Raw genomic sequence first — 11,869 nt, forward strand, 5'->3', positions numbered from 1 at the left:
ATTCCTGGTGTTTCTCGAATTTGTCGGAAGCCTTGCTCTATTCTATTTCGTAGTATTTCAGCATTTTCAATCGATGTTGCGTATACAATAGATTTTAAATGTCCCCACAAATGAAAATCTAACGGATTCAAATCCGGAGAACGAGCAGGCCATGCAATAGGACCTCCACGACCAATCCATTTATTTGCAAAGTGTTGATTTAAAAATTGCCTAGCCACTTGGTTAAAATGTGGCGGAACTCCATCATGCATAAACCGCATACGAAGTCTAATATCAACTGGAACTTCCTCTAATATTTCGTGTAAACGCGTGCTCAAAAAATCAATGTACTTTGTGCCTGTTAATTTCCAAAAAAGGTCCAATTAAAAATTTATCAATTATTCCTGCTCATACGTTTAAACTAAACTGGTGTTGATGTCTTGAATGCACAATAACATGTGGGTTTTCATCCCAATTATGATTATTATGAAAATTGAATATACCATCCCTGGTGAAACTAGCTTACTAGAGTCTGCTCTGTTTATAAAATTCATTATATCTCATGAACAAAGATAGATAGGACATATATTTATATTTTTTTCATTATTTGACTTTTCCTCATTATTTTTAGGCGTACAATCAGCTCTCGAAGTGGGTTCCACAAGTTACGAAACACCCTGTACATATGTAGAATAACGAAGTTAATGTTATTCAAATTTTTGCATGTACATCCACCGTAATAAATCAAGAATCATTAGTTGACGAATACTCGGCAAAGTATGTAATTGTATACAGAGTCGTCTGGTAATTATCTTTTCTAGGCATTAAAAGCCTTTTAAGAGAAGAAAGTTAATTTTACGGTATCGTAAAATGGCACCGACTATCGGTTTTTCTGGACAACATCTTTCATAATTAGTCACAGTCGTGACTCCATTCGATTCGACATGCCCATGCTTTTCCATGCCGAGCAGAATTCAAACTTCTATAGGACCTATAAAACTTGGTGGTATCCTTCGTTAACTTAATCGGAGATTAAACTCTGTATCCATCTAATGTATAAGTAATTTAATTAATTAGTCGCTGTCATCGACGATAAGACACGCTCGATTACTCACGTGGAAATTCGAAATTCGTTCCCGGTATCCTCCGAAATGTTTTCTCATTCAATTAAAGTTCCTTTAAAATTTACGAGTCGTTGCGAGAGAAAAATCACGCAGGCTTGAGAATTTATGGCCCGTCGAACACGATAATTGTCACTTGTAAGAGTTTTGGCATTTTGACCTTCGAAGCAACATTTTCACTGCAAGTGTATCGAGATTTTCGATAATTCTCTTAAGAGGCAGGAAACTTTTCATCTCTAGTTCCGTTAATTCTACTCAAATTACTTCAAAATGTTAAATTGACAAATTATAGTTATTACTAGAGAAATTATAATTACATTAAGGATATTTCAGATAAACTGCGGGAAATTTAGTCTCTAAATAGAGGACACTACATTTTGTAGAAAATTTCAAAGAATTGCGCAGAATGCAAACAACATAAAAAGACACACAAAATGTGCCGAGTGTTCTACTTTTTAAAATTACGCTCCCGGTGAACGCGAAATTTGCATGAAAGACCTGGAGGAATTTCGTTCCGTAATTCAATTTCGTTTTTGATTGTAACAAATTCGTTTGAAATTCATGAATCGTGCGCGCATGTATGTACGCGGCGGCCCCAGTCACGAGAGAGAAAAATCGCGCGAAAGGGTTGAGAGGATTTATAACCCGGCACGTACAGTCTCGACGCTACTTTGTAGCGTAACGAAACAAATTGGAATGCCTTTCGAAAATTGCTACACCGACGGTGTAATTGAGTTTTCACGATTAATAAGTAGAGCCAGCAGCGTCGCGTGTAATAAGTACGCACACGCCGGAAACCAGACCGAGAGACGTGTGTAAACAGACAGGGAATCGGGTAAGATATCGCGACGAAAATTAAAACGGCAATTCCGTATCATAATTAAATGTTTTTATACGGGCGGGGAATCGATATTCGACTGCGTTACGACCCAACGTAAATTATTGCAGCGGCCGAAAAGAGAATGAGAAAGAAAGGAAAAAGAAAAAGAGACGCATCGGTTGCACTCTACGATTCGCCGCCACGTGGACCGGCTCTCTTGCACGATATAATGTATAATTTATGATAGATGGCCAATGGGAGGATCCCGTTAAGGGGCCTCGATACTCCCTGCAAAACAGTTCGCCTTTTCGGACTGATTTTCCTGCCGCCTCGCCGCGATCACGCGCGTCTTCATTCATAATTCTACGTTATCTCTGTTATCTGAGAATACTGGCGTTGTTTTGCAATGAAGTATTCTTTTTTTTTTTTTTTTTCCAATCCAACATTTCATTCTCGTAACGTTAAATTTCTGTAACCAGGCGAAGGTATTATCAAACGATATTGAATTTAATATAATTAGATCTGATCAATTAATATACAAATTGTTCTCTTAAATTGTAACATACTGAGCTCAATTTCTCCGTTCGAAAAAATTCAACGAATTTAATCTCGATATGTAGACTACTTGACCGATATTCTTGACAAAGCAAAGCACATTTAAGTTACATTTAAAATTTGCAAGACTCTAAATTTTGGACTGAAGAAACATTACGAACGTTACAATTGTTAGATGACCGTGTGAGTACCTTATCAAATCTATAAAATGAATTCTTAGAATCAGAGACAATCAGTCACGGAGTATATCGTGTTCGAATCTTTCGTTCGCAACAACGGAACAAAGTTGGGAAGAAACTCGTGGCAACGTTTAGAGTCGTGTTGCATCACGCGGCAAGCGTTCCAGGCTGTCGGCTAATCGATAAAAGTTCGTTACACCGGCGTGAAAAATCTCCGTCGCATTTTAAAATCGCGTATATGAGCGCGCAGGTGTGCGTGCGGTGCGTCGTCCTTGATCCACAGTAGGTGGGTAGCTACGTCGGTGCATGTAGCTGGGAAAATAGAGGAATCGTGCGCGTTGGATCGCGTTGAGAAATAGCAACGAGAAGTGCGCGGTGTATATCCGAGTCCGTGGGATGATTCAATGATTCCATTCGGAACGCCGAGAGAAATCGTTTCCCCACGTGGAAAAGTAAGTTACGCGACCAGACTAGACTCTCCTCATTTCCTCCCGCTTCGTTCGTAGACTCGTCTAGCTCGAGTCGCGTAGAAAACGAGAACGAGAACCATTGTGAATTCTTCTTCTTCTTCTTCTTCTATTTTTCTTTTAATGTCGCATCGAGGTGCCATTAGATGTGTGTGTAGTAGTTTATGATTTTGAGATATTTTCATACTCTTTGTATGTCATTTCGAGAAGTCAGGTTTATGTATGTTTGCGTTGATTCCGTATTTCTGTCTTTGGGTTTCTATGGTGTTGCATTCGTGCAGTATGTAGGTTATTGTTAATAGATTGTTATTGTAATGAGTGCAAGTGGGTGGTGTTGTTTTTTTGATTTTGTGTTCATGTGTCAGCTTGGTATGACCGGTTCTTAGGCGTGTGATAATTATTCCTTCTTTCCTGTTGTTAAAGTTTGATGTTTGCTGGTGAAAGTCTTGGATACTTTTGTGCAGTTGGGTGGTTTTAGTTGTTTTCCATGTATTGTTCCATTCATTTTTTTCCTACTTTTTTGCAATGGATTATTTGGTCGTCGCAGGGGATTGGAAGATGGTTGCGATTGTTAGCAAGTGAGGGAACTGTGGCTTCTTTTGCTGCTGCTTTTGCTCGGCTTTTTCATTTCCTTCTATTCCTTGATGAGCTGGAATCCAGATGACTGTGGCGTTTGTGTTAGGTTGGTTTAGTTCTTGGATGGTGGATATTAGTTGATTTTCTTGATCATATGATTTCGTTAGGGATTTTGTAACGCTCATGGAGTCGGTGTATATGACAATCTGGGCTTCGTTATTTGAGTGTGCATATTTAATGGTTTCCAGGATGGCATAAGTTTCGGCTGTGAAGATGGATGATGAAGAAAGGAGATTGTGAATTGTATTGCAATCATTTGGTCATTTTCACGTTGCCTCGAAAGAAAGACTAACCAAAAATAAAAACTCATTTTCTAAAGCTAGTCCCCAATTTTTGAAAATTATGTTCACAAGAAGCATTTTCAAGATACGTAGGTATTGATTTTCTTAATTGTTTGACAATTTGTTAAATAACTAACTCCTTTCGTATTCTGTAACCAATTATCCTCATAAAATCGTTCATGCCCTAATCTCTATCAAATTGAATCGATACGTTCAATTAACAAACCTAATAAAGCTAAAAAGAAAGTCCCAAAAGAAAGAAACGAAAGAAAAAAAAGAAGGGATAAGTGAGTCTTGGATGAATCACTTTGTACTCCCTTTCCTTCCTCGTGGCGATGCAAAAGTGCGAGAACCAGTTTGTCGTTTAACGGTGACGCTAATCACCGATGCGAGACTCTTAAGAGATAAAGGAGACGAAGAGAAGAGAGAAAACGTGGCACGAGCAATTGGCACGAATCCGAGGACTCGAAGGAGGAGTACAGTACAGGCGCACACTGTACAGCGAGAAGCCGTGGCAGGAATCGTTCGATGGAATCGCGATTAATCTTCCGATCGCTCGGTTCGCGAACGATTCGTATAATACATTCGTAGGTGGCTACCTCAGGGTCGAATCGTGAAACCCTCGTGGCTCGTTGAATACGGATGAGATGATTCAGAGAATCGCGCGTTTTCGTGCGTGCTGTGTTCGCTTTTCGAATCGATAATGCAACGGCCGGCCGGTGTACACGGAACGCGTGCTAGCTGTGTACATCGGTGCACGCTCATTATCTTGCAAATTAATTCCTTTCTAACGCGAATGGAAAAAATGCGTGTTACCTGCTCGCGCGCGGCCTCTCACGCGCCACGCTACGAGCATCGTAATTGTAAGAGGCACCGTTTTTCCACGGGGTAACTATTTTTCGGGATACAACACGGCTCGGAGAATCTGCATGCAACAGCACCGCGGTCTCACCCGCGAGGTTAAAGAGAACCCAGCGAACCTAGCAAAATTCAGATGTAAATTCAAACGTGCAGTGCACGTGCTACATAATAACTTCGCTAGAACAGAGAGTCGAGCGACGCGACGCGAGACGAGAAGTTGCACGAAAGGGAAAAAGAAACTGCGAATTAAATTTTCCGTGTGGTATATATTTGAAACGAACGTGTGAATTGCGTTTTCCAAGCGAATTTCATTCTTTAAGGTGTCTCGTTTTCTTACACAATGTACGCAGTGATTTGAATTCAATTTAAAAAACATTCTGCGATCCTTTTCTTCACTGTATTTCGAGTGTTGAATTTCGAACTTTTCCGAGGAATTTCTCTTGTTTTAATTATACAGACATGCATACATTAACTTTGATCTAACGAAAAGTTCTCTTGCGTTCTCGTGCAGAAGTAAAATTGTTGTTTGATAATTGTATAAACTCTTTTGAAGTATTCTGCTTAATAGCATAGAAAAGCATACAGAGATCTGAATTTAATTTAAAAAATTCTATGGTGTTTTCTGTACTGAAAGTATTGAGTTATTTTTTGGGAGGGCAAACTCATTTTTGACTTTATAAATATTTATAAGATTATAAACTTTGCAATCTCAATTTAACTCAAATGGTTCTACAGAAAATTAAAAAAAAAATCTTAACTGTAAGGAAAAATTGATTTAATTGAATTTTTATTATTGACCACGTTTCTATTTTATTTCCGTTTTAACGACAGATACAGTAACTTCGAGGCACTTTAATCTGCCTGATTTCATAAAAGTACTTAAAGTGTACTGCTGTAAAGAAAGCTATTTGAATAATTCAGGTTTTTCATCGAAAGGAACTGATTATAACGGTCGTGCGACTAAAAGTTTCAGAGTATAGAAACATCTTTCATTTAGAGACAAATACGTTATAATGATAGCGAGTTAACAGCTATTAAAAAAATACGATAAATTAAATGTCGTCATTTCCTGTACATCTTGATACACTTTCATCGAAAATTGACATACATACAGCTCAATTATTACTGTACATTAAACTGGTAAATTTCTGTTCGACCATTTAAATATTTTAATATACAAACAACATTAACGTAAATAATTCCAGAATTAAAGATATATTGTTGGATACTATTATCAACATTTTGTAAAATAGGAGAAATAAATTTATAAAAATATTGAACGCATTGTAGCGCCGAATTATTCGGAGTATCAAAAATACTTAATCGTTTTAAACTAATAATATTTTTTCAACGAATTCAAAGATCATCGGTCTTGATAATTTTATTACAAGAGGAGAACTCGGGCTTAAAATATGATAAATAATTTAGTACAATAACTTGAAGTTAAAAAATAATACAAAGAAAAGCGAGTCTTCTAAAATCTAAACAAAAATTAAAATTCCTTTGGAAACAACCAGATAGACAGAGAATTTCCAAATGGTTTGAAATCTATCGCCGAAAAGAACGCTCTACTTTCCTTCTTTCGCAAAAAGTGCAAGAAACAGACGCGATTTGCAGTGATCGAGCACGAATAATACATAGGATTTTTATCGAAATTTAGCGGGGTGAACGCCGGGGTGAACATCGTTGTCGCGATTAAACGCGACGTGGCGACTTCCGCATTGCCAGGAAACTTTTTCCCTCGAAACGCCTGGGAATCCTTAAAGTTCCTTAACGAGATGATGACTCCTCGAATCGTACGGTTACGATCTCGAATAAATCTGCGCGGCCGTGCGCGAGTGGGACACGTTAATTAAGTACGCGCCTTTCCTAGTTCACCGTGGACGCTTATGCAAATCGATCTCGAGCGGTACCGCGGATATATCGTATATATACCCGGTAGCGAGATAAAATCGCCGCGCCTTTCTCCCGTAAAAGTAAATTCATCCCCTCTCTCTTTTCGTGCCGCTCGAACGAAAGAAAAAAAAAAAAAAAATAGAAGGAAATTGGTCCGACCCGATAATTAACCGTTTCCCGCTGATTTGTTACGTGCACGGACGAAAATCGCTGAGTCGCCGGCTGAGTATAACTTCAATTCGCGAAAGTGAGACTTCCACGGAGGCAGAGAACATTTCTTAGAATCTTCGAGAACTCGTTCATTCTTACTCGTCGGTGACGATTGATTGGCGTTACGAATCAGTTTACGCTTTGATGATTACTTGCGGGGATTCCTCGTTAGACTAAGTAAGAAGTCGAAACTTTTGCGTGTAAATGGTTCGTTGCTTCGATCATCACCGATGACGAGCGTAGTTACTCTGAACGATCGGCCAAGTTTAAAACCCTTTGTTAGTAAAGTCTGCACTTTCATTCGAAGTAAAACTTATACCTTTGATCGTTGGTTTAGTCGCAATTATTTTGAAAAAACAAGGCTGAATGAGAGTGGATAATTGTTGGAATACAGTCTATTAACAAACACGAATGGATTACTTTATTAGAGAATTATTGCACTGTGAAAACTCTAAAAAGAGGATGTCAAGGAAGCAACGAAATATCGCTGAACGATTTTTATGATCGTCGTGTTTAGAAATCGTAGCTGAAATGTCAGCAAGCAGTTTATAATTATCCAATTACACATTCCAGTCGCTCAGACATGATTTATTAATAAAACCAGAAACTTCTTTAAACACTCGGTGATCAATTATGTTGCGAAAGCGTTTATTAAAGACACGTATGCACAAAGTAACGAAACATTTCCCAAGGGAACAACGGGAAAATCGTATATTTTTACGCTCAAGTAACCATAAATCTTGATAACCATCTACGTGCGTGCACACGTACGTGTCCATTTCGACATTAGGGAAATGACGCCTTCAAAAATACCACAGCGATTGGAACCATTGACCGTTCGTGTCTGTCGTCTAACGACATCTAACATTTTTAAAATTAAAATAAATGAATTCGAACGAATCTAATAAATCATCGTACTTAGTTCGTACGGAAATTATCTTTCGTAACCTTAATTGTCTTTAAAAACATCTACCTGCGTGTTTTAATTTCACACACGTGTGAAAGACAAGGGAAAACACGGAAAAACTGATCGGCACCGATGTGTCTGACAAACTTAATGATGTACCACGCACGAAATCTTTTTGTCCTAATATTGCAACATTTTCTCAGTTATTTTTAAATGTAACCCAGGCAAAACAAACGACAAATTTATTACTTCTTAATCATTTCTATCCAGTGATATACCGACAAGTTCAAAAGAAAAAGGAAGCGACGAATTATTGCAATATGATTGAATAATATATTGTATAATAATAATAATATATAATAATAATAACATATTTAATAATAATAATAATATATTGTATAATAACATAGTTCGGTCACTCGTTATGGTCCGCGAACCAGTTGCCAGCGCAGGAGGTTAAATTCGTATCTCACCGTCTGGTCTTCGATACTAAACATACCTAAAGTATACATTGTAAAATAATGTTACGAACAAAGTAAATTGTTGAACGACTCAAATTTCCCGGCGAGATCACCTCGGGAGATCAGATCACTCGAACGTCGAACGTAAATCACGTGAAACTCAGATTTCTCATCTGCTACAAGCACCCCAACCAGCCTTTTGCACGTACATATCTACGCCCATTGAAACGATCTCGGAGACCTAATCAAGCCGAGAACAACACACCGGTGGAACAACGGAGCGATTGATTGTTTGGTCGATCGTTTACCGTAACTGTCCGCGAAGGCATCGAGCAACAGGAAATTTATCATCGCGGCTAATGAGAAATTTGTCTTGCCCCGCGGATATCGGAGGGGAAAGGAAAAGAGAAGAAAAAAAGAGAAAAGAAAGAAAAAAAGAAAATGAAAGAACGAAGGGGCGGTTTACTGTTAGCCGACGCGGAACGGTATTCGAATGCATTTGGATAATTTAGCGGCGTAGAAGGGGAGGACATTCCGGGCAACAATAGGTTTTCAGGCCTGGCTTTTATCGCGTCAGATCGGACAAGCCTCGCCACGGCTCCGCTTTATAAGCGACCTTACTAGACACGGGAGAAAGTCGCCGATTATATCGACTTGGAATCAACTACGACCTCAAACGGCAGCCTCCTGCTCTGCACACCGCGGCGAGAATCACTCCTACATGCGTGTTCGATGTTATCTGGGGAAGCTTCCCCAGGAATTGGCAAGTTTGATGAAACATCGATAGAGACTGGGTAAATGGGAGTTGTACATGTTGCAGGCGGTGTATCGAGTTACGTTAACGCGTTACGTGTACGTATAGGTATTACTTGAGCGTTGGAGTTATTTGTCTGAATGTACGAAAACGACTACTTTCTAGGATTGGAATTCAACGGAGGAGATTGGAAGCGAAAAGCGCTATCGATGTGATTGATCGATCGATAAAAATTATTTTATCCCGTGGGAAAGAGGTTCTAAAAGGTTCAATTTGAGTTTTGAAAGTAATATTATCCGTTTGATTCGGTGTAACTTATTTATTAACTTCATTATTGCAAAAGTGCCAGATCAATTGTCAATTACCAGATTTGAAATTGGAGCAAATAGAATCGACTGATAACAATCTTTCTGATACTTACTGGCGATATAGAAGATTATAAACTTTCAGGTTTGTCGAATGTTGAATCGTCGACGAAAGTACCCAAGAAACCACGTAAATTGGAAAACGAACGACAATCTCTCGATTGAATTCAACTTCCACGCGACTCGCAAGCGAGCAACTGTTCGTCAGCAACGAAACTGAAACGCGTTCCAGCGAGAATTTACGTTCCAACAAATCGTATACATTCATTAACGAATATATATCGAAACGGTAGCTGGCGCCGCGTTACGCAATGTAGAAACGCGTGGCTCGGGTACGAGAAACGAGAGAGTCTTAAAAGCACGTATATCTTGTAGAAAATCACTGGCGACCGGATCCTGAGACAAAGGACAAGTCGTATAAATTGCCAGTGAACTCGCGCGATAGCGTCTATGACAAAGAGTTGCCCGATTTATGTAGACACCGGATACAACAAACTCGCGACTTCCAGTTCTATCGTTATTTACCTTTTGCTCTTATTCACGATCGCGATCTCCCTCGATTGATCCTCGTGCGATGGTTCATCGACGCCCTGGAATCTCGAGAGCGTGCTTTCACATAATTAGGAATCACTTAACTCGCGATACTGGCGGGGCCGGCTCCTTCGAAACTCAATTGATCAAGCTGTCGAGAAAATTGATGGGGATAAAACTGTCAGACTCAGTAATTAGTGGGTCGTGGACTTTTACGTTTTTTTTGTAAGCACAATGGAACGAAATGGAGCCCAAGTAGGAGGAATGAGAGAAAAGTCAGACGTTCCCCGATTTGTTTTCAATCCCTCGATTTTGAAATTAAAGTGATAATTTACGATGAAATATCAGGGAAATATAATATATATAATAACATATGATAATTATAATACATATAATATAATATATAATAATAATATATGATAATTATAATATATATAATATAATATATATAATAATATATGATAATTAGAATATATATATATATAATAATATATGAAATATAATATATAATAATATATAATAATATATGAAATATGATATATATAATAATATATAATAATATATGAAATATCATTATTTTACAGTAAGTAAAATAGAATTTTGAAAATGTCTCTTTCGAACTTTTCCTCCCCTCTTATTGTGGAGTTGCTTGGAATTAAGTTATTTTAAAATCGATACGACTTTGGTAACCAGTTCATTTGACTTGAAATATTCTTTCGAGTTTCAAATGATTCTTATTGCAACGCAGAACCAAAACCTATTAGCCTGACGATATTGCAGCAATCTGAAAATCTGCAAATGAATGAATCTAAAATCTAAAGATTTAAATAAAGTATAATTGACGTTGATCGAGTCGAGTTAGTGAAACGATCGCATCTAAACGATACACGAGACCGTTAGAAAGTTAGGGTTGCCGTGACGAGTGAACGTGGCAAAGAATTATGGCAAATCGATCGGCGCAGCGTTCACGATTATTCAAGATTTACTGTCACTTTTGCCCGTTTCACCTCCTCGGAGTAGTACGTAACCCGACGCTGGTCCGTAATAATCGACTTCAAACTGAGGTTCGTGTCGTCATGATCGATCGACGTTCCACAGTCGATTCTTCACAGTCCACCCTTGCAAGCAAAGTACACCACGCTTTTCGAACGAATAATATTTTTTTCACCTCTCGAAATGAACTAATCATCGTCGATTCGTCGCGCTTTGATACCATCGAAACGCGATTAACGCGAAATTTCACATTCCCAAATGGGATTTCCAATTTCTTGACACGCCACGCGATGACAGCGTGATTAAAATGCAATTTTCTTTTTTTTTCCTTTTTCTGTTTACGAATTCAGGCGAGCACGATTTCTGATTCACACGCCGAATCGGATTACGGGGCTAATGAAAGTGGCTCGGCGTGCTGAATCGCGTTAAACACGGGGTAAATGGTATCTCACATTTTTTTACGCGCTGTCATATTTCGAGCAGATTTAATTGCACTTGCGTTCAGAAACAATTTCATCATGTTTCATTATGATTGTATTTAAATACAAAGTCTGGATGTAAGTATAGATAAATAGTAAATTGTAGCTATTTTAATTATTTATGAAGATATAATAAAATTTAGAGAGTTGAATTATTTTACGAATAAGAGCTCATGTTCTTTTATTGTATTATTATTGCAATGTTTCTCCTGTTTCTTGAATTTTCACCTTTCTAACACAAATCTTGCACACATTTGTGACGTTTGCGCACATTGAATCCCAGCATCCATAAACTCAATGAATTTTAGAATTAAAATTTTAGAATTATTATTAATTCTATTATTATTTAATTAATTTTAGAATTAAAAAGTTAA

This window comes from Frieseomelitta varia, unplaced genomic scaffold (assembly GCF_011392965.1).
Source record: "Frieseomelitta varia isolate USP_RPSP 00005682 unplaced genomic scaffold, Fvar_1.2 scaffold_198, whole genome shotgun sequence".
Lineage (NCBI taxonomy): Eukaryota > Metazoa > Arthropoda > Insecta > Hymenoptera > Apidae > Frieseomelitta > Frieseomelitta varia.